This window comes from Macaca fascicularis, chromosome 14, assembly GCF_037993035.2.
Source record: "Macaca fascicularis isolate 582-1 chromosome 14, T2T-MFA8v1.1".
Classification (NCBI taxonomy): Eukaryota; Metazoa; Chordata; class Mammalia; order Primates; family Cercopithecidae; genus Macaca; species Macaca fascicularis.
The window spans coordinates 36,731,636-36,756,225 of record NC_088388.1 but is presented as its reverse complement, the minus strand read 5'-3'; the positions used below and the strand labels follow the sequence as shown (position 1 = coordinate 36,756,225).

At 35.6% G+C, this 24,590-nt stretch overlaps 1 long non-coding RNA gene across 2 annotated transcripts in view; it reads right to left on the bottom strand.

Annotated features, from left to right (window-relative positions):
- LOC135967241 (uncharacterized) overlaps nucleotides 1-22,675 on the bottom strand; it is a 74,735-nt gene extending 52,060 nt beyond the window's left edge. Inside the window, exons 1-2 of one of the 2 annotated variants that reach the window (XR_010581243.1) lie at nucleotides 22,485-22,675; nucleotides 20,413-21,454 (exon numbers count right to left, since the gene is read on the bottom strand). This is a non-coding gene — a long non-coding RNA (uncharacterized lncRNA). Of the gene's footprint in view, nucleotides 1-20,412; nucleotides 21,455-22,484 lie in introns of those variants that run through there. The other variant, XR_012422763.1, reaches the window with a different exon arrangement.
- Between the last annotated feature and the right edge of the window lie 1,915 nt (nucleotides 22,676-24,590).

The window sequence follows — 24,590 nt, the reverse complement described above, 5'->3', positions numbered from 1 at the left end:
CTTCCTGATCATCCTGACTTCTTCTTATAAGGACACTTTAATGGATAGTCCATAATCATCTTCCCATATCAAGATCCTTAATTTAATGATATCTTTAAAGTTTCTTTTGCCGTTAAGGGTAACATATTCAGTTTCCAGGGATTAGGACATAGACATTTTTGAGGAGCATTATTCATCCTAAAACACGGGTTTAGATCAGGAGACAATTATTTTTAAAAACCTAAGCAGGATAAATTTAAAACACAGCAAGTTTGGATGAAATTCTTAATAATTTTTCAGTATTCACTCTATCCACATACTTGGCTCCCCAAGGTTACTGTAAGATCCAGTGTTTGGTTAATTACCAATTTTATTTTAAGAAAGATGCCTACTTAGGATAAAATATTTATCTAAATATAGCAAGGGACTTATGACAACAAATCCTTGACTGTAAGTATTACAGGGTCTAAGAAAAACTATAATAATAACTTTAACTTAGAGAAAAGTAAACATTACTGAGTCTTTTTGCTGAATCAAAACTGAACTACATTTTTCAAACTATTTCTCCCAAAAATTTGCTTAGATGAACATTTACGCTCATCCCCATATTTTAGGTTTTCACTTTATAAACAATGAGAACAAAAGGCATTTTGCTGCAGCTAGATAAGTTTTATATAATTACACCTTTTGGATTAAAACAATGGAGCATCAGACTTGCTAACTGTGCTAGAGAGACAACATACCCATCACTAAAAGCCTGAAGCACAAGTCCAAGGAAGTCCGTCTTCTATCCCACCTCCAGCTTACTACGGCTGTATGACCTTGGGCAAGTTAAACAGCATCTCTTCAAAAATTACATTGTGAAAATATTTACTGCTAGTGGCAGGAACACCGTTGATAATTTACATATTGATAGTGTATCCAGACATTATCTTATTTCTCATAATATATTTTGGGTTTTCTATGCAAGCAATCATTAAATGGCAGTTTGTTTTTCTTCTTTTTTTCCTTCTTTTTTAGTTAGGGCCTCCACTATAATATTGGGTAAAGGTGATCATGGTTGACACAAAGTTTATAATATAAGGTTATAGATGTCATAATCACTCTAAGGCCAGAGTTTAGAGCCTAACATGATCTTTGCAGTGCTGAAGATAAAACTAGTTAGGGCTATGTAGTCAGTAAAGATAACTGAGAATGGATATAAGATTTATCTCTATAAAATCACTTTTGGTATGTATAGAGTCCATAAATATCACCACATCTTATTACATGAGAAAAGGTACCACAATCATACTAAAATGTAAAAGAAGTAATTTTAGAAAAATAATATTTAAAAAGGGAACTCAAAAACTGGCATTTTTAGAGAATGAGCAAGTTGGCTTAATAGTGTAATCAATTAAGTTTCAAACATTTTCAAAGATCATTGAACTAAACATTTAACCTTAAAGACGTATTCATTCAATCAGAGAAAAATATTTATCTGTATTGAGTTCTTACTATGTGCCAAACCCTGTGGTAAATGTTTTAAAATGCAAATATAGATAAGATACTACTCTTGTCTTCTAGGCTTTAAGAGTCTACATTGAAAGTAAGAAAACAGGCAAACATGGTATAGGGTGATGATAGACACTATTGGTGGAGGAATATAGTGTGAGAACATCTCTAACATCAAAATGGTCAGGTAGGTAGGGCTTCCTGTAGGTAACGCTTGACCTGAGAGTTCAAGAAAAAATAGATATTGCCTTCATGGGGAAGAGAAGAGTCCATATCATAGTCAAAATAATAGAATAACATAACTCTCCAGGGAATTATTTTATATGGCAAGATAGAAAAGTGATAGGTCATGAGGTTGACCACCATATTAGGGATCAATTGTATTTGTGGTATGAAAAAACTATTTTCATGGCATATCAGGACTGGATTAGATACTAGAGAAATACATGGAAGGGAAATAACAAAATAAAATAATTCAGTAATCCAGTTGAGAAGTAATAAGGATATTGACTAAGAAAATGAAAATAGATATGAGTAGGAGTGGCAAAATGAAGATGTGGATACAGAATCAACAAAACATGTAAGAGACATGAGTCGGGGATCTATTTCAGGTAGATAATAATGTACTCAGTAAGATAGAATGTAGAAAAAGAGGCAGATTTTGTTTAAAAAAAGATAATAAAGTTTTGGTCCAATTTAGCTGGTAGTATTTATAGGATATATTCCAATGGAAATGTCCTCTATATAGTTGGATCTATTGGCTTTGAGGTCAGAATAGAGTTCGGGGATTGAGATATATATATATATATATATATTTTTTTTTTAAGAGACATCTACAAATAATTAAGACCACAGGTATGATTAGATTTGTCCAACGAAAGAGAGGAGAATAAAATGGTTTAATATGAAGCCCTGAAGAACATTGCACTTTAAAAGGAAAAAGAAAATAAAAAGAAGAAATGCCACTCAGAGGTATAAGAAATATCAGAGGGTTAGCCTAAGGCCAGGTAAAATAGAAAGAGATAGGAGAGTATCTTTAAGATATAAAACAAACCTTGTGGTAACCGCTACTCCATTTTTCTAACCCTGAAGCAGCAAATTTAAATGTCTTTGGGAGCCAGGCAGGTAATTTAATGAGCAGAGAGGCTTGAGTGTAGGATAATGATGGGGGACTGTCATATGCCAGTATAGAGTATCTTGTATAGAAGAGGCAGCTGTTACCCAGGTCCTGCCTGTTATTGCCCTGTGGGAATCTGGGTCAATGTTGCCAGATATTTGACTTTTTCAAGAAAAGCTAAACCTCTATATTTTTATATGAAATCTGTCAATTTAAAAATGTTAAAGCCTTTCAAGAAGTACCTATGGGATTTTTTTCAGCTCACAGGCAGCCAGTTTGTAACATCTGCCTTAGCAACTATGATGGGAACAGTTCTGGGCCAGGAAGATCACTGGTTGGACCCACAATTATAATCTTCTATTTCCATATTCATGAGTTGGTTCTTCACACAGATACCTTGATGAATAATTTTGACATTTTGTGCTACTCAATTTAAAGGTTGACAATGGAAAAAATTAAAGAAGCAGCTCATGGAAAGAGAGATGTTCTAATCAATGCCTTAGAATGTTTTGTAACCTTTGCTAGCTGCTGTCATATAAGACACTGACAACTATAAACAGGGTGACCATATACTTTAGCATTCAAATATGGGCACATTTAGGGTGAAGAGGGATGCTCTTAGCAGGAGGTGTAAAGTGAAATGTTTAATTACCCTGAGTATGAATGCTTATTATCAGTGTTGAATTATTTTTTATTCAGACCTCATGAATTCAGTGTTCTTAAGTTAAATGGGACTCATTTTCTCAAAATTACTTAATCTTCAGTGTTTCTTTTGAGGGCTAACCATGAGCATTTAAGTATTTTTACATCTTACTTCCTAGACATGCGATTTATCTGGGGCCAGTGCAGTTTTATTATGTATCAATTAGTGATTTATTTTCTTTAGGAATATACAATATAAATAACCTTAGAATAGGAAAAAAATGAGGTTGTGTTTCTTCACAGGTGGTACATATAATTTTCTCATTTATAAATTGAGCATCAAGCATTGCTCTTCTTCTATATGCCAAAGGCCATTCAATTAGTGGGACTAATTTTCTCTGGCTTTATATCAAGTTCTACTGTTTGGCTTTGGGTTTTGTAGCAGATGACAAGTACATAAAAAGACTGTTTTCTTTTTTAGGGGATGAAATAGACTGTTTTCTAATACATTAATAATAAGCCATTTGGGCATCTTTATTTCCAAGATGGCTTAGAAAAATGCACCCACATTTTTATGCCCCGTAATGAAGATGCCAAGAAAACGCCCACTCACATGAGTGTTGCCGACTTCTCTCTGCTGAATTATGCTAAAATGGCTTTGGAGACAGGAAAAAAAATCCCAACAATTCTATATCCAATATTCTCTAAGGAAGTTGATGCCAGAAGTGTTACTGAGCTGGCTGTAAGAAAAACTCCATTTAGGACACTTTATTTGAAAGGGTGGGCTAGCAGCAGGGAACGAAAATTTACTTGGGAAACAGCACAAACAAATAAAAAGATTTCTTATTACCAGGTTGTTATTGTAAATGTGAGTTATGAAATATATCAAATAAGGAGGTTTTAAAATGCATATGTGGGATACCTTTTGAAATCTCATAAATATTTACACATTTTAAAAGATTATGTTTGAGTATTTCCAATAAAACTGTTGCTATAAAATGTACCAATGGCCTAAGCATGGCTTTTAGAGCAGAAAATGACTTTGAGATTTTTCAAGTTCCATCCCTTTGCATTTTTCAGAGTAGGAGATTGATAAAATCACAATAGTTTATGGAGGAGTTGGAAGTCAAATTTACAGCTTCTTCTTCTAACCCAGCACATACACACTGTATCAGGTGTTTTTCACCTTTGGCATGTTTTCTGAACTGCAATAGTTATTTAGGAACTAGTTGGTGTCTATTTCTATTTATAGTAACACCTAGAGGGATATTTAACTTGGTGCTTGCCTTTGTAGGTGGCTTTCAGGAACAAATACCTTTATAGAAGTCCCAAATTTAAAATCCTCTCTTTTAAGAAAATACCTCTTGTTAACAAACCCTGACTTTTAGTTATCAGACTCTTTCCTGAAGTATTTGAAAGTTTTGGAATTAATATAAAAACAGGCAGTTGCAACTTGATTGACACACAGTAGTTTGTGTGTAAGCTTTGTTTGAAAGGTATGATTAGACTAGCATGTAGCCACATATTTTCAAAGGATTTTGATTTCTTGTGTCTGGGTGGTCCAGCCCTAAAATGCAAGGGCACCTCTGACCTATATCTATTTGGATCATTTAATGAAGAGCCAAATATTTATTTCTCTGGGATATGAATCTGGTCTGTGTTCTCAATAATCAACTTACTTTAATAAAAGAAAGAAGGGCCTGCTTATAAGTTTCTTCCTGGAACTAGAAAGTAATTTTTTTAATGAATAAAAACTATGAATTGTAAATATAAAAACTAAATATATATACAATTACTATAAATCAATATAGAATTTTATGACTAATCCATTGATTAAATAATGATTTACCCATCACACTAAGAAATGAAAACTGCATATTATTTACATCTAAATTAAGCATGATTATCTGCAGAAATATGAGCACTGCACAATGAACCTGGAAAACCATTACCTTGTTTGATTTTGGACTTCTGTGTTTTGGCCTGGTTGGATTCATTATGTTGGATCATTCAGACTCCAGAATCATCTCCTGTGTCTCATGCTGTTCCTTTCCCAAGAGGGCTGAGGCAGATAGTCTCTTGGGTGGTTTCTATGATTGCTACTTCCTGGTGTTCATGACCTTTTATAATCCCCTTCTCTTGAGTCTGTGCAGGACATGACTTGTTTGTAACCAGTAGACTACATGAAAGGTGTGTGATTACATTACAATAGATTGTAGTACCCATACTGCTGAGAACTTTTGTTCCTGTTTCTCCCAAAGTGCTTCATACCTAGTCATACCTCAGTACATGTTGATTAAATGAACAGATATATTCAAATATTGTTAACCTTTCCCTTATAAAAATAAGCATTTTCACACATACCACAGATTATCTCTTTATTTGACCGAATTACTTTAATAATCAGTCTTGACCTCCGTAACTCGCTTAAGTTCTCTATTTTAAATGTTGTCATAGCAACCTGCATTTTTCCATTCTAGCACTTTACACAAACATTACTAATTATTTGTTGGATGATCAGTCCAATAATTATCTGTTCTACTAGATTTCACCCTGAGTGCAAGAATCAGGTTCATCTTGTTGCAACTAATAAAGTAACAATATATTGTGAAACACTTATTGAATGAATAAATGCATGTACAGCGTGATCATCTGCAAAGTTGTGCCAAAAGATTTGGTATGTTGCTTGTATTTTTGTTTGGGGATTTCATTAGTCCCTTATATCCAATTAATACATTTCTACTTAAGATGTTCTATCACACCTGTATGAAGTCTTAGTAAAAGGAAAGTTCAACCTCCTGGCACAGTATGTAAATCCTCATGAATACATCACAAACTAGCCTGTTCAAACCATTATTTCCCATCATGCAAACGGATGAACAATGAACACGATGTGATAAAATATAGAAGAACTTAGTGCTGCGGAAACAGGGAAAAGTCAGTGATTCATTCTGCTTGGTTTTCCATGGGTGGTGTGGGCTAAATATCAGGAAAAGCTTCATGCAAGAGAGAGTTTGAGATAGACCTTAGAGGTAAGTGAAGAGAGGGAGGAAAGGAAAGCAGAGGAAACTGTGTAACAAGGGCACCAAAAGCTTTATTTAAATAACGTCACTTATTTATTTACACTTCTCATTCCACAAAGAATTTAAAGTAGTTCACAGAAGTACAAAATAAGTATGAAGTGTTTGGAGAGAACTAAGTAGTCTGGTGTGGCTAGAAAATTGGATGCATGCTGAGATATCATGGTTTGAAGAGGCTAGTTTGTGATGTATTCATGAGGATTTATATACTGTGCCAGAAGGTTTAAATTTAATGTAACACTGTTCCTATAAATTCATCTTGTACTAAATCATTTATAAAGTATTTTTTTAATTAGACACTAATTCTACTACTTCACTAAACAATACTCTGAAAATGGATATTCTTAAATATATTTTACATTGATTATAATACCCAGACTCTTTTCTCAGGAACCATGATCTTTTGGGGAACTGGAAGGCAGGCAATAAAGGCAGAGACTTCTCTGGCTTATGGAGGCTAAAGCAGTTTTAGTCAACATAACTTCAGGTACTAAGTTAAGAGTTCCCCTTGCCCAGCTCAAAAGTCTCAATTTTGAACAAAGCATATATGATTAAAATGACCAAAAGAAAGAGGAAAAATGACTTCTCTCATTGTAACATTCCTTGGTCTTAGAGTTCTGACTCTGTTCCATCCATGTTATCACCAGAGGCAACAGGGATGACGGCCTGTCACTGAACTGTGTGCTGCTAATGCAGAGACATTTGTCCTCAGATAACTGTTTTGATACTGTCTCCTTGGACTATTGGCATCTCATGACCATCAGCATAAACCCCAAAGTATTAAGGAATCCAGATTTTAATTGACATTTCCCATAAAAGGTATAATTGGATCTTTCCCACATGTCTACTAGCAACAGAAGAAATGAAGCCAACATTATGTAGATTACATACACTAGCTAGGAGAAAAGAAGGTTAAGGCAAGGTATTTTAGTGAAAAGTCAGTACAAATTATTATTGGATGGTAAGGGACACCAGAGTAGCTCCACAATTCTGACTAAAACAAGTTAGAAATAGGACAAAATGAGGTGCAGAGAGGCACAATGATTTTCTAAAAGTTTATGTAGCCAGTAAATTGTGCAGCCTTGTTTTGAAAATGAGTCTCTTAAGTATGCAACCAAAACTTATTTTTCTATTACTACTACCACTTTTGGTCCCTATGTCAAAACGGAAGGGGAAGTTTATCAGGGAAGATAAGACATGCATATGAATAACCAGAGTGTAAGGTGCAATGTGAAAGATGCAGATGGAATGACATTAGAGTGACTTATTTTCAGTGGAAACTCATAGAGGGTTTTATGAAGGAATGAATTTGTGACACTGAGCTTCCATACGTGGCAAGGGAGCAATTTCTTTTGGTATAAAGGCATCTTTTACTATTTGAACTTCAGAGAAGACGGTATAAAGCCAAATATATGCCAAGAATAGCTTTGCTGTTTTTACTTTATTTTATTTTTAAAGCTTTTATTAGCAGCTTAAGCTCAATTCTGAGACTTCTACTTGACAAAAGTACTACTCCCTTAGCTGCATTTGGGACAATTTACTATGTGATAAAAACTGTCATTCGTAGATGTTTTTCCTGTCAATAGAGACTAAGGATTTCATTACTACCAAAATGCCTGTCTCAGTGTAAAGGTCAGAGGAATATTGGAGAAAATGCCCATATATTCAGCTGTCACAAAACTGTCCTACCTCCTCACAAACTCTAGAACAGGTATTTCTGAGGGTTCACCCTTTATTACACCTAGAATGAATGTGGGTACTTGGTTATAGAAGATACTGACATTTTAAATGTGCTGCATTTTTCACTGGTGGAAAGAGATGGGAGAGAAAGTTTTAACTTTCACATTCTAAATGTTTATGGGAAAAAAGAGTGGGCATGTGTGGGAAGTGAGAGGCAGGAAAGGGACAAAATATTTCTGTTCAGGTCACTTCCTGCCAACCTTTATATTCAGCCCAACTCAAGAGATGATACTTTGTGGTATCTAAATGATTAATAAGGCTTCCCAGCAGTACCGCAAACCAACCTGAAGCTTACAAGCAGAATGTTACAGGTGACTGTCTAGAGTAAGAGCAAACATCCTCAGAAGGCCATAATGACAACAGAAAATATCATAGAGGGCTTAAAATTATACCAGTGAGATACTGAGCAAAGGGAAAAGAAATGAGTTAGTATGCTTTCCTCAGGATACTCTCTTCATATTGGGATAATTTGGAATGCAGGTAATCAGAATAAATAGAAAGACTTACTAGGTGCCTAGATGTTGTTGCAGAAAACACACAGCCTCTTTGGCTCTCGTAGGGTTCCCTTTTCATGCAGTATAAACAGCCTGGACTTAGCTGTGCTCTCTACCAACATGTGCTTTATTTTGATTTTTCCCCTCAAGATCCTTTGGATGCATGTCCTCAGAATGGAAGGGGAGTAGAACAATAAAATTTGCTTCATGCACATGGTAATAAAGCATGAGCTAATTTGGGACCATCTCTCAATATTCTTCCATATACACAATGGATCTGAGTTATTTCAGAAATCTTTTCCTAGAACAAAATAAGGAAAAAGTCCAAGCTTGGAAAATGGATTTAATGTTCCACTAAAGATGTAGATGTTGATTTGGAGATAATGAAAACACTATTCAAAACAGCAAGTGAGTTAATGATTATATATATAGCAAGGAAAAGGACACCACTGTCTGGAGGCTGCACAGCCAGGTCCTTGTGTTCAGATCTAAAACTATAGATAAGAAAGAGAGGGGGATTCTGGGAGGGTAATAACTAACCATTGATGAAGAAAATGCAAAAAAAAAAAAAAAGATCAGGAAAAAAACAGTCACATAGGTGCAAGCACATTTTAAGATTAGAGATTTTGTTCTTTATGATTTGCTTTATAGATCAGTTAGTAATATGGGAGATGGGCTATTTTCTGGTCTTTATTAAATGTTACCCTTCACTTACATTAATGTGGACTCTAACATGTGATTAGTTTCTTTTTGCTGCTGTAACAAGTTACTACAAATTCAGTAACTTAAAAAATACAAACTTGTTATTCAGCTCTGGAGCTCAGAAGTCTGAAATGGGTCTCATTAGGACTGGGGTGTTTTGGAGGCTGTAGGAGAGAATTTGTTTCTATGCCTTGTTAGCTTCTAGAGGCCACTACATTCCTTGACTCTGGGACCTTCCCCCTCCATTTCAAAGCCAGCAGCATAGCATTTCCAATCTCTTTTTGACTCTGATCCCTTTTTCTATCACCACCTTCCACTTTAAAGGACCCTCATGACTACATTGGTCATACCTGGATAATCTAGAATGTCTTAATTCTAAATAGAACTAATTATCAACCTTAATTCCATATGCAAATATAATCCCTTCTTCCTCTGTAGCATAATGTATTCTCAACCCCGAGGGGTTAGTATACCGACATCTTTGGGGAGGGACATTCTTCTGTCTAACACAAAATCTAATTAAATATTAAATCAACATGTTTACATGGAAACTATTTTCAATTTAAATTTACCTTGACAGAGGAGACTACTTCATCTAAACTTCAGAATGTGTGCAGATATGGCTTTACTATGATTCTAAAACCTTAATCTACCAGTCAACCAACTAAACCTCATTTCTTTCTCCAAAATATGTCTAGTTCTCATGGAGTTTATTCTGGATTTATTAGTTTTGAATTCTTTTGCAAAGGAGATTTTGCTTCTCATAGGTGAATTGACTGCCTCAATTTTAAATTCATGCCCTCATTGTCCCTCCTCACTGCCCTTATCCATTCATTATCATATTTGACAAGTCTGTGTATCAGATACTCTACTAGGTACAGACTATTCAGAAATGAATATAACACATAGTCATTATTCTTTAAACAGGATCTGAAGGAGAGACAGAGAAGGACTTATATTAAAGAAAAACAACGTGGTATAAAGTAAATTACTATGAACTATTAAATCAGAGATGGACTCTAACTTTAGCTAGAGAAGTCAACAGATCTTCACTGGAAATACAAACTTTGGATGTGATGGGTGGGGTTATGGGGGTGGCACCTCAGCCAGAAAGAAGAGCAAGAGGAGATGGACACCTGTGTGTGTCTTTTGCTCTTGCTGTTTGTTCTTCCTGGAATGTCACCCCACTCTCTGCCACCTATGTTCCTTGTCCATTCCTGTCCCCATTCCTAGGCCACCTGTTGAATCCCATTCTTGTTTTATTTGAAGGAATAAAAGGGAATAAGATGAGGACAAAAACAAAGTCTTAATGCTTTAACATGATACATAAGCTCTTTATGATTTTTCTTGCTTCTCCAAATAAATAACCACGCACTCATATAAACTTAAATTGTAGATATTCCAGGTTTAATCTCATATTCCCGTTTATAGATTCTCCTGTGTAACAGGAAGAGACAAGACTCGGAAATCTGATAGATCTTAGTGTGAATCCTAGAGCAACCATGACAATGTATGTGACCTTGAATGGTTTTATTGCTCTGTTCAGTTGGGATGTCATAAAATTAGAATAAGATAACATGCAACTGATTTATTTAGTAGGCTAAACATGGGATGGTTCAATGAGGAAACTATGTTATTTTTCTACCTCCTTCAGACATGCTCTGTTGAAGTTCCCTTACACTTATAATACCTAGAGATGAGTCTACAGCTTTAGATTATTTTAACAAGAGTAATTCCATTTTTGCCATAAAGATTCAATTTCAGGTAGTTATGTTTTTCATGACTTCAACTGTAAATGTGAAACTTCGGTCTCAAATATATTCCAGCTATAATGGGAAGACAGCATGGTTTCTCCTTTTAGTATCCTTTTTTCCTCCATCTCCCCTCTTTCCTTACCCTTCAAGATCCTTCAGCATTAAGGAAGAGAAGAGGAAAAGGATGCAAGTGATTTCTATTTACCTTGCACTGTTTGAAGTCCTATCTTGGCTCATATTATCTGTCATTTCCTCTGTTTTAGCAAATGTTCAAATGTTCATGTTTTTGTAAGGCACAAATTTGTGGTTTGGTTGAATACCCATAATAGACTTTCACACTGGACAGTTGATAACACAAGGCATTTTACACCTGGCCTGTTGAATCTTGTCCTAGCAAGGTACTTACTGCACCCTTATACTTTGGGTAGTCTCAATAATATGTCTCAAGCTGGTTATCTGCTTATGTCTTATAAAATCTACTTGGCCCAAAGAGACTCCATCTGATATGGTTTGGCTCTGTGTCCCCACCCAAATCTCATCTCAAATTGTAATTCCCATAACCCCCATTTGTTGAGGGAAGCATGTGGTGGGAGGTGATTGGATTATGGCGATGGTTTCCCCCATGCTGTTCTCATGATAGTGATTGAATTCTCATGAACTCTGATGGATCTGATGGTTTCATAAGTGTTTGACAGTTCCTGCTGCACACTCACACTCTCTCTCCTGCTGCCTCATGAAGAAGGTGCCTGCTTTTCCTTCCGCCATGATTATAAGTCTCCTGAGGCCTCCTCAGCTATGTGGAACAGTGAGTCAATTAAACTGTTTTCTTTATAAATTACCCTGTTTCATTATTTCTTTATAGCAATGTGAATATGGACTAATACACCATCTTTTCCATGACAAATGTGAACATGAATAATTATTCTATTTGCTACTCTCTCCTATTGACTTATACTTTATGGCATCTCTTGTCATCCTCTCACCTTAAGAATTTTCTGATGAAAAGCAAATACTAATCTTGATTTAGGATAAAACTCTAGAGAATATATATGTCCTAAGACATTTCTCCCCACACTGTATTTTCATAAAAACATTGAGCTGAGTCTATGGGTTTCTCTAGGTCATCAAGCAGCCAGCCATGGAAGAATATAACAATCTTTTCTTCTTTAAAGCATTCTCGATGTCCGTGAGTTTTTATTTTGATCCTCTGCATCTCTTGGCTAGTGGCCAGTAGAGAACCACCTACCTCTTCTCTCCCACTAGGGAGGAGAGGTGGACATGTTTCCCAGTAGGCTGGCAACCCTTCTCCATCCGACCTTATATGAACTGGACGGGGTGATAAGCTGAAGGTTGAAGGGCTGGTGTGGCATTTTCTATGGCACTCAGATAACTCTATTATATCTCCTTGACTGCTGCCTTCAGAATGCTGTGGGACTTATCTCTTATTGTCTGCAGATGTGTAACTTGAGTGAAAATGCTCATACCACAGGAAAGTCCCATTTTTATACCCAAGCTCATATGTAACTTTTATAGCACAGTGCCTGGCCCATTAGAGGCTCAGAAATGTTAGTTTTGATTGATTGATTGATTGATTGATTGATTGATTGATTTTTTACTTGCAAAGGTTCATGTGGGCATTTTTTTAATGCCACTCTTATATAACTTTTTAAAGGGAGATTTAAACCTAACACTCATATTCTGGCATTTTTTTAAACAAGCAAGAGAGCTAAAAGAGAGAAAAAAAGTAAATCTGAATCTTAAGAACTGCTTGGGGGAATAAAGAAAAGTAATACCTTTCTGCAATCAATATTTTTTCCTTCAGTTCAGAGGACCATGGGCCTCATTTACACTTGCCTTTTCCAGAAGCTAACTTGTAGCTCAACTTACCTGCTTTCAGAACAGGTTGATTGATTTTACCTTAGCATACAGCTAGTGCATTTGAAATTGCTGATGAAAGGTACTGTCAAATCTCTGGTCTATTTTGATAACGATTTGTACTTGTAAGGCAATCTGCCCATTAGTGTAGAAAAAGAGAATTGGGACAGCACCTCACAAAACCATCTCTGAAAGCAAGCACGCAGTCCCAGAGTCTGCTGGGCAGGAATTTATATTCTTATAGCATTTTGACTCAGCACACAAATGTGGGATGTATGGGGGTGTTTGCATTCGGTGCCAGATTGTTTGCCTACACCAGAGGCTGTCCTAAGAGATTTGTTGAATCTGCCTTTGCTTACAGATTGGAATTCAGGAAAATATATTTAAATGCCAAATTACAGCATAGGGTTTCTCTACATTTTATCTATGGCTGCTGAGGTAAAATGACCTACCAATGATCATAGTGTATCACAATATATCCAGTTGTGTGCCAATTAGGTGGAATATAATCTCTCCCTAACCTTCTTTTGTAAATGTACCCCAAAACTGTACTATTGAACCAGAGGCTATTTATGTACCATAATATACAGTAACTTCCTCTTTCATCCATGCTATGAACACTGCCCTCTACCCCACTATCTTACCTCAAAAGATGCAGTTGTATTGGGAAAACACAAAAATTATAATCTGGAGTAAATTAAGCATGAGTTAAAAATTTTTATTTGTGAGAGAGTAAAAATCTTACTTTTTCTGAGCCTTTTTCAAATAACTACATTTAAAAAAACACCTACAACTCAGTTTGCTATGAGGGAAGTAGTGAGGTAATATAAACATAGGGCCTAGAATGTTACTTGGCATTTAGTAGGTGATCAGGAACTATTAATTTTCTTCTTCCTTGAATGCCAAGATAAGATTAATTTGCTACTCTCATTGTTAGAGCTATCAGTTAGAACTATCAAAAAGAAAAAAAATACTGCAATTGTTCAAGCCTTGGATTTTGGGGAGCCAGCATTACCTTCAACTGGCAATGCCTCAGGGAGAGAGTAGGAGGCGGCTCTGGTATTATTTTTAGCTCCTGTGTAGTCTTATTTTGAGATGTGTAGAAGGAAGCCCCTTCTTTTTGGTCCTTTTTGTATTATGAATATTGTTCAGGAGGACACAACACAAATGGCTGCAGTCTTCTTTGCCTCCTCATGGTGAATTTTAAAGATGAAGGTTTCTATTGCTGTTGCTGTTACCTCTGAAGATTTGTAGAAGGAAGATGTTTTATGAGCACACAGAGGTTTAGGATTATGGTTATGTTGGCCCCTTTTCTTACCACCTGCTCTACTTTTGAGTGTTAGGTTTAAATATCCCTTTTAAAAGATATGAGTGGCATTGCAAAATGCCCACATGAATCTTTGCAAGTAAAAAATCAATCAATCAATCAATCAATCAATCAATCAAAACTAACATTTCTGAGCCTCTAATGGGCCAGGCACTGTGCTATAAAATTTACATATGAGCTTGGGTATAAAAATGGGACTTCCCTGTTGTATGAGTATTTTGGCTCAAGTTACACATCTGCAGACAATGAGCACAGGGAAGGGGAGAGATTGTGGATATTAGAGTCAGGCAGCTGGGGAAAGACACACTGGGAGCTTTCCCAATGACTTCAGGCAACTTATGCAGCCCATAGCAGGCTTCTTCCAGTTCTTTGAGCAGTCAGATTCTTTCCTGCTTTTAGGTCCCTTGTCCCTTTAGTCCCTTCTCATGGAGTATTGTTCAGGAGGACATAACACAAATGGCTGCAGTCTTCCATCTCCCCTTCTTCTCCTGATTGACTACTTCTCTTTCTTTCAGACTCAGCTGAAAATTTACTATTTTCAAAGACATCAGTTTCAGGTTGGTTCCTCTTCCTCCTTTAGTCTTAGTGTAGCTCTCTGATTGTTCCCTTCACCAATCACAATTTGAATTCCTGTATTTGTTTCTTTACTTCATTGTTGTGCACTCCCCTCCACACCCCTACGCTAAGGTAAGCTCTTCAGAGGTAGAAACAAGGTCTGTCATCTCACTACATTTCACCCCATGTCTCACATAGTGACATATAGAAGGAGCACAACAGTATTAAAGCGATGAGTAAATGAATTATCTAGCCTCAGTTTCTTCATTTTTAAAGGGTATATTCATAAATATTTGGTTTGTGATTTACATGAGCTAGAAATGGTAAGGATCTGGCCGAGTGCCTGACCCAGTACTGATATTTTCATTAAAAGCACATGTGCTATTCTTTTATTAGAGTCCAAAAATTGTATAAATTGGGCAAATTTATTAGCCCTTTAGCCTCTTATACCTCACCTGTAAAATGAAAGCATTAGGCTATTTCAGGGGTCTCCTTTACATATATGATTCCTTGTAAGCATATAAAAATATATCTATAGCTAGATGTTTAAGAAAACATTATATTGATTAGACAATTAAAAATGTTATACTAAAGCATGCCCAAATATTTGAGTTATTATATAGCAAGAATGCAAAACTATTTCTTTTCCACCAGGAAATTTATTATCACCCAAGAGAAAAGGGGAATATTTCACTGGTTGTAATTCTGTGAGGCTTCCTAGCAATAAAAAGAGGAGCTGGAAATAACACGATTTCTCTGCTGTGAATAAACATGTATAAAATTCACTGCAAAATTAACAGCTTTTACCATTTATAAAAACTGGGATTGCTTCTTCCATATTTCTAGCTTTGCTATTCTGGGGGAGGGGGTTGGGAAGATCCAATCTTCTGATTTTATATATGTCTTAGTCCATTTGTGTTGCTATAAAGGAATACTTGAGGCTGGGTAATTTATTTTTAAAAGAAGTTTATTTGGCTTATGATTCTGCAGGGTGTACAAGAAGCCTGGTGCCAGCATCTGTTTCTGGTGAGGGCTTCAGGGAGCTTCTACTCATGGCGGAAAGTGGAGAGCAGGCATCACATGGTGAGAGAGAAGAAAGAAATAGGGGAGAAGGCGCCAGATTCTTTTTAACAATTAGATCTGGTGGAAACTAATAGTTTGAGAACTCACTCAGTAATGCACCAATAGCAACAGGCCATTCATGGATCCACCCCCATAATCCAAATACCTCCCACTAGGCCCCACTTTCAATACTGGGGATCAGATTTCAACATGAGATTTAGAGAGACAAATGTCCAAACTATATCAACATAGTTGATTAAAATTGCTTGCTCATCTTAGAGGAATTATCAGGAAAGTTCTCCCTTGCCAGTGATGACACATCTTTTGTCTCACTACCTGCCAATTACAAGGCAGTGGGGAAGATTTTCCTCCTGGCTGCCAGGTGACTTGCTATTGCAACAGAACATAATGCACTGCACCGTAGGCAAGGATTGTTTCAAACTGCCAACCTGACCCAGACAAGGTGTCTTACCAAGATGTCTTGGGAAAAACGTGTTGCAAGAATACATAGACTCATTTGAATCATTTTCCTCCTTTTGTTTTCTGTCACTCTGTGACTTGCTGCATTTTGACTCTATTTTCAACAGTTTATAAATAACACTGATAATAAAAACAATAACTGATGTGTACTGAGGGTTTACTTGCAGTACTGTATAAGTACTTTACATGTTAAATATTGTTAAGTTCTTTACTCCTAATGCTGTAGAAATTATTTTCATCTACCCTTTGCAGGTGAAAAACTGAGGAACAGAGAGGTTAAGTAACTTGTTATGGATGATAAAGTTATTAAGTAACAGAACCAGGGTTTGAGTGCAGGCAGTATGTTAGAGCCCATACTGTTAACCACTGTATTTATAAATGTCAGCCTTCGTATGAACACTTTTGGTAGGTAGCTTCTAAAATGACCCCCAATGTTTCCTGCCTCCTGGTATTCAAGTCTTGTGTAATTTTCTCCCCTTGTGCAAGTGCTGGATCTAATATCTAATGACTTGCTTGTAATACACAGAACGCAGAAAAAAAAGGAGACATATCACTTCCGAAATCAGGTTATAAAGGTCTATGACTTTTTTCTTTCTCTCTTCCTTCTGTCCTATAGAGAAGCCCACTTAGCAAAGAACTAAGGGTGGCTTACAGGCAACAGCCATCAGAAAATGAGGTTTTCAGGCCAATATTTTTTGAAGAACTGAATCTTGTTAATAGCTACACAAGCATGCCAGTAAATCCTTCTCTACTCAAGCCTTGCAAGGACTATGGATTCGGTCAACACATTGAAGCCTTCTAAGAGAACCTGATCAGAGAACCTGAATCCAGTTAAGTTGGACATGGATTCCTGATTCACTGAAACTGTGAACTAATAGATGTTTTAAGTCATGAAGTTTTGGGATAATTTGTTACACAGTAATGATAACTGATATAACACTCTAGCAGTTTTATTACTTACCCCTTGGTCTCTCTCTTCCACTTCTTCCCTTTCTTCCTTCCTCTGTTTCTCTTAATTTCTCTTTCTCTCAGAATTTCTTTTTCTCTCCCTTCTCCCTTCTTTCCTTTTTCTGAATGCTTGTTATGTGTCAGGCAATATTTTCACACACAATGTCTTATTTAATCTTCATTGTGATAAGGCACATATTATAATTTTTATTTTACAGATCAGAAAGTAGAGCCTTAGAGAGTTTATGGAATTTTACAGCTAGCAAATAAAAAATTAATGTTTATACATAGATCTCTGTGCTCTCTTTTTATACTGTTACATCACTTTCCCCATAAATTATTCCCTGATTGATATAATCTGTAAACCATAATCCTATACATAAAACGAATCACTTTCTTCTCTATGACACCTCTTTGAGTATCATATAAAATAATTGCTAGTAATAGCATTGTTGAGTGGCTCCAATGTGCCAGGCACTATGCCAAGAACTTTATATACATTGTCTTATTTAATTCTCGTAACAATGATCTGAAACAAGTTCTATTATTTCCATTATTTTGCAGATGAGAACAATTGAGGATCACAGAGGTTAACGCACATATAGTCACAGAGCCGGAACATTTGTGTTATACTTATTTGCTTTTATTGTAATTATTTATGTCTGATTTCCCCAATGAACTTTTAGCTCCAAAAGGGCTTGCGTCTTTACAGACCATAGCACTCAGCACAGAACCTGCCTGTATGGTTGCTGAATGAATGTTTCTTGAGCTGAACTGAATTTTGACCTCAAGTCCTCCATTCTGTGCATATGGATGGTGAAATTTATTCAGAGCAATGTAAAATTATTATTATTATTATTTATTTATTTATTTTTTGAGACGGAGTCTCGCTCTGTCGCCCAGGCTGGAGTGCAGTGGCGCGATCTCGGCTCACTGCAAGCTCCGCCTCCCGGGTTCACGCCATTCTCCTGCCTCAGCCTCCCGAGTAGCTGGGACTACAGGTGCCCACAACCGCGCCCGGCTAATTTTTTGTATTTTTAGTAGAGACGGGGTTTCACCGTGGTCTCGATCTCCTGACCTTGTGATCCGCCCGCCTCGGCCTCCCAAAGTGCTGGGATTACAGGCGTGAGCCACCGCGCCTGGCCAAAATTATTATTTTTACCTTATACATTCAGTATCAGTTTTTTTCTTCTCTGGTAATGTGTTGAAAGGAAGAGTTGCATTTAGTTTTAGGACAAAAGTGAGGGGTACAAAAATCTAATATTATTGAATCCTATAACATCCTAGGCTCACATAACATATAGGCATTCACACTTTCTCTATTTTTTCACAGTCTGTATCTCTTACAACCTTTGCAACTAAAAGTGTTATCTAGAACAGTGAATTCTGAGATCCTACAGAATCCTACAGCTATTAAATAAATACCCTAAATGTACTGTTCTTATTCTTAATTGAAGATAATATACAGGAATAATTTCTAACCTAGGATTCAAATCATATGATAGAAAAAATAAAATTATGACATAACAGGAAAACTTTTTAATCAAACTCCCACATTTAAGTAAATGGAATAATTAATATAGTTTATCTTGGAGATTTTTACTGAATTGTTTGTATTGTGTCATACGAATTTAATTTTTAAATCATCATGTTAATTCATCCATTTAGTTAGGAAACATTTAATGAATGCTTATTATGTCAAAGAAACTGTTTTAGTAAACATTAATACAGAAATGAATGAAGCATGGTCTCTGTGCCATGGGTCTTTCAGTATATTGAGGAAGATAGATGTAAATATAAATAATTGCAGTATCACGTAAGTGCAGAGGTAGGTGTATATTTTAGAAACACAGATAAGAGAGTTTCTACTCTCCAGTTGGGGTATATCAAAATAATATGTGGCATATAAAACTTTAAGCTATTCGTATGTATTTATATATGCTTCCAAATTCTCTGGAATTTTCTCTAAATGGGGAAATATAAACATAGAAATTACCAAATAAAGATAGACATATTGGAAAGCTTTGGCTCTCCTCTAACAAATTCCTACCAGCTAATGAGTCACCCAGAAATATGACACATTTAACGTTATATCTCGGTGTGCTAACATTAGCACAAAATCACACCAGGAGTGTGAGTGTGAGAACCATAGGTACCTTTTTACTCCCCAAATGTGTCTCAACTTTGGAGACACCTGTGCTAAATAACTTTGTGCATATCTGCTGTGATGACTCAAATATTTTATAACTATGTGGCATTTTACGTTGCCAGATTTTCTCTATTGAGATTCAGGGGGAAACCCAGCACTGTGCTATAGAATGTGGAATTTATGAAGATCAAATAGAATTATTCTTATCCACAAGGAGCTTCTGATCTAGCAGAATTATGAAATAGTTACTCTTGTTCAGGGTTACATGGATACTACATTTTTAAATGCAGAATCATAATATATTTTCTGTTAAATTCATTATGTAGAAAAATGCTGTAATATTTGAAATAATAGTATTATTTGTTAAATTAAGCCATAACCCTCATATTGTCTTACAGATTACAGTTCCTTCTTTTTTGAACCTTATATTTGACTATACAACCCTCCATCCATCCTTGTCACTATCATCTGTCCGCCATCTTACTCATTGTCCTCCTTCTTTGAAGATATTTATTTGCTCCATGATGTTCATATTCCAATACTACTATCATCCCAGTTAACTTACACATCTACATGAGGAGCACAGCTAATATTCTGAACTTGAGAATCATGTGCTGCTTCTGAAGCGTGCTCTGTCCAAAATGAAACTCATGACCTGTTTCTCTACTTTATCCTTCTCATCAGTTTTCTCCACCTCCATATCACAGTCCCTCAAGATGAAATACTTATGGTCTTAGATTCCTCTCCCTTCCAGTCCCTCTATTCTATTATCACAGAAACTCTTCAGTTCTTCTTCAACAGTGTTTCCCCTTTTCACTATTTCCTTTTCTTTTTCATAGTTCTTGTCATATAGCTGTATTCTTGCTGGTCTTTCATACCGTAGTCTCTTTCCCCTCAAATCTACCCCCACCAACACCCTTAGCTGATCTTCCTGCATCATTGTTTATGTCCATTATTCGTTTTTGGCAAAGCATACAATGGATCACTAATTACTGTTGTGTTTCATTCAGCCTGTTTTCCCCTTCAGTGTACTTTTAACTTTTTTATTATAAATTTTTTACCTACTCATTTTAGAAAAATTGGAAAATACTGGCATGTTAAGAAAACGATAAAAATTCCATGTTCACACTTTGTAACATTTAGTTTTCCACCAAAAAGATGAAATAAATATATTCCATATTTAAATGTAAACTTATTTTCTATCTCTCTACAGATTTTTATAGCTTGCTTCATAAAGGTCTTTCATATTTATTCTTTGCAGTGTTTCTGGATTTTTTTTATAGCTATGCAACTCAAAACTGAAAATATTCTCAAACTTGTTATTATTGTTTTATATGAAAATGTAGAAATGTGTTCATTTTAAAATATTCTTACTCATCCTTTAATGATTCTAGAAATTTTCAGTTTATCTTCTTGGAATTTCTGTGCATATAATCTTACATTATTCAAATAATGGTAAATTTTCTACCCTTTTTGTTTTAACATATTATGAGATAAATCTTCAGGAAAATGCCAAATAATAATGGAAATATTCCACACTATTTTCTTGCTCTTGATGTCAGTGGGAACAACTCCAGTGTTTCATTATGAAGTATTATATTAGATATTATTGTGTTACATTCATAATATTCTTTTCTTAGCTTTCTAAGAGTTTTAACCAGGAACAGTGGTTTAATTTTTATCAAAGGCCTTTTTTTGTCATCATTTGAAAAAAAAAGTGTGTTTTCCCATTTAATTATTTTTGCAATGTAATCTTTAAAAAATTTTCTATTGTAAAATGAATTGTTTCTTATCCCATCAGCTTGTGGATATGATTTAAAATGTTATGAATAATTTAAAGGTTGCTGGCTCATCGATCAGGAACTCTTCCCTACTGATGGTTGTAAACCAAATACTACCCTATCCCAATTCTTAGTGATTTTATTGTTTTTATTTCTAGAGAGTATTCAATAGATGTGTTCAGAATTAATGGTATGGTCTTCCACTCTGGCCTCCTTATTGATGCTGAAATTTCTTGAAGTATGTGTGGCCACCTCTTCTCTCAGCTGGTGGTACCCTTTGTAAGAAAGATAACCTTTGATAAAAGGTGCTTGCTTTATTATGGATTCATGCCACATATTCCCACAGATTAAAGCCCTGAGGACACCAAATATCTACGTGATTGTTTCCAAAGTTTCTGCACTACCAGTTCTATGCTGAGTTTCATAAAGAAATAGGGATTCTTCCTAACTCTTTATCCCTGGGATGCTGCAGCAATATTTCTTGGATATTAAAGTATAATAATGTATATTGAGACAAATGAATGTCTGGGAGTCATAGATTTTGAACCTAACAAATTCAGCTAGGTCATTCTGATGTAATAATAATGATATTATTAATGAATGAACTTATTTTTAGTCATATTTATCTAGATGTTTAATTATGTTTTCTATTGGATTAAATGGCTCCTCCCTTTTTTGAGCCTTTTAACTTCTAGTTCTTTCTAACCTCCAGTTTCCCAGGTGCCATGTCTCCCTACCTAATGATTTTGTCCTTCGTTTTCCTAGAGTATGTCCTGAAATATACATATAGAATTTGTGGAAGTTCAAATTTCTTTTGTTCTCCCTTTTAAAAAAATTGACTAGTTATAACTGTGTATATTTCTGGAGTACAATGTGCTGTTTTGATACATGTATATAATTTGGTATAATTAAATCAAGCTATTTAATATATCTATTATCTTGCTTACCTATCATTTTTTATGGTGAGGGATTTGAAATTTACTTTCTTAGTTATTTTGAAATAGATAATACATTTTATTGATGATGGACACCCTGGTGTGCCATAAATCTCATATCTATTCCTTTTGTTTATCTAAAACTTTGTATCCTTTAATAAGCAGCTTCTCTATTTCCGTCCTCTTCACCGCCAACCTCCTCTGCACCAAGCCTCTGGTAACCATTGTCTACTCTCTACTTCTACAAGTTCAACTTTATTAGATTCTGCATATAAGCAAGAATATCTTTTTATATTTTTATCACAGTTTGGGCTGTTTCAACAGAATACCACAGACTGAGTGGCTTAATAAACGAGCATTTATTACTCACATTTCTGGAGATTGGAAGCCTGAGATCAGGGTAAAAGCATGGTTGAGTTCTGATGAGATCCATCTTCTTGGTTTGAAGATGACAATGTTTTTTTCTGTGTCTTCACAGGGCAGAAAGAAAGCTGGCTAGCTCTCTGTCCTCCTCTTACAAGAACAATAATTCCACTCATGAGAGTTCCACCTTCATGACCTAATTACGTCCAATGACCCACATTTAAATACCATCACACTGGGGATTAGATTGCAACATATGAACCTTGGGGTGACACCTTCTGCCTATAACAATTCAGCATTCATTAACATGTTTTTATAGTTTTGCTTTTATACTTTTGTCTTTTAATTCCTTTAAGAGAATTAAGAGATTTACATGCCATGGTTCTGTATTACAATACTCTGTATTTGTCTATAGATTTGCCTTTATCAGAGGACTTTATTTAGTTTGCTTTTGTGTTGCTTTCATGTATCTTTTCATTTCAACTTGAAGGACTCTCCTTAGCATACCTTATAAGGCAGGTTGAGTGGTAATTAACTCACTTGGCTTTTGTTTTCTGAGAAAATCTTTTGTTTCTCTTTCATTTTTGAAAGATAGCTTTGCCACTATAGTATTCTTATTTGGTAGTTTTTTTCTTCCAGCACTTTAAATATACCATCCCACAAGATTTCCTAGCCTGCAAGGTGTTGGCTGAGGAATTCACTAATAGTTTAACATAGGCTCGCTTACATGTGATGAGTTGCTTTTCTCTTGCTGTTTTCAAAATTTCCTTTTTGTCTTTGACAATTTGGTTATAATGTGTCTTAGTGTAAACTACTTTGGGTTCATCCTATTTGGGATTCATTCATTCTTGAATATGACAGTCCATTTCCTTCTCCAGATTTGTAAAACTTGGGGCCATTATTTCTTTAAATAGCTGTTATTTCCTGTTTTATCACTCTTCCCCTTTCTTTGACTCTCATAATGTATATGGTTGTCCACTTGATGGTTTCCAATAAGTCCTTTATACTTTCTTTAATTTTTTAAAATTATTTTTTTCTTTTTGCTCCTCTGATTGGTTAATTTTTAATGACCTGTCTTTAAATTTGCTGATTCTTTCTTTTGCTTGATCAAGTCTGTTGTTAAGATAATCTAGTGAGTTTTAAAATTCAGTTATTATATTCTTTAGCTCTAAAATTTCTGCTTAATTTTAAACATGTTTATCTCGTTATTCTCGTTTTGCTCATGCATTATTTTTCTGAGCTCAGTGAGCATCTTCATGATGGTTATTTGTAATCATTTGTCAGGTAATTAATTTACTTTTGTTTATTTACAGTTGGTTTCTTGAGGTACATTTTGTTGGTTTAATTCGATCATGTTTTTAATTGTTTTAAAATTCATGCATTTGGAAAAACAGCCAGCTCTCCCAGTCTTCATGGACTGGTTTCATACAGGAAAGATCTACCAATCAGCCCAGGTTGAGATTCTGGGGGCCTCTCATACCTTTTCTATGGATGTGTCTTCTCTGGTTTTGTATGTGTAATTTCCCAATTAGAATGATTTGTTGGTTTCTTACCTCAGGACCTCATTCTGTCTTGCTCCCTCAGTTGCTTCTTTGCATCATTTCAGGTTCTCTGGAGGTGCTGCAACTCACACAGCTTTATATTTTTATTTTTTTATTTTTTGTTCTCAGCAGCTCCCAGAATTCCAGATTATTCCAGGCTCCATGAATGCTCCAAGGTGGGCAAGACAGAAATTAAGAGTAAGTTCTATCAATGAGCTAAAAGGCCTCATATGATTGCATGCAAACTCCACTCTTAACATTTCCCCACTAAGGGAGAGGCTGCTATGCTGTATTGGCTTCTGTCTGTTGTACCACAGATCTCTGGGAGCAGCAGCAAGCCACCCAGTTCTCTCTTGTTCTCTTTGGTCCCTAGCAATCTAGGGAATGCCAAGCCTTATTCACATCCTGAGACAGGTGAGACAGAAACTAGTCCCTCAGGAAGCCCTCCAAAATGATAGAATGTTGGATACATTTTCTAATTCTTTCCCTCCTAAGGGAGATGCTAGAAGTTAGGAATTTTCTTCTACTTTTTCTGTGTGGAGCCGGAGGGGAGGAAGTATGGCAGTGAGCGT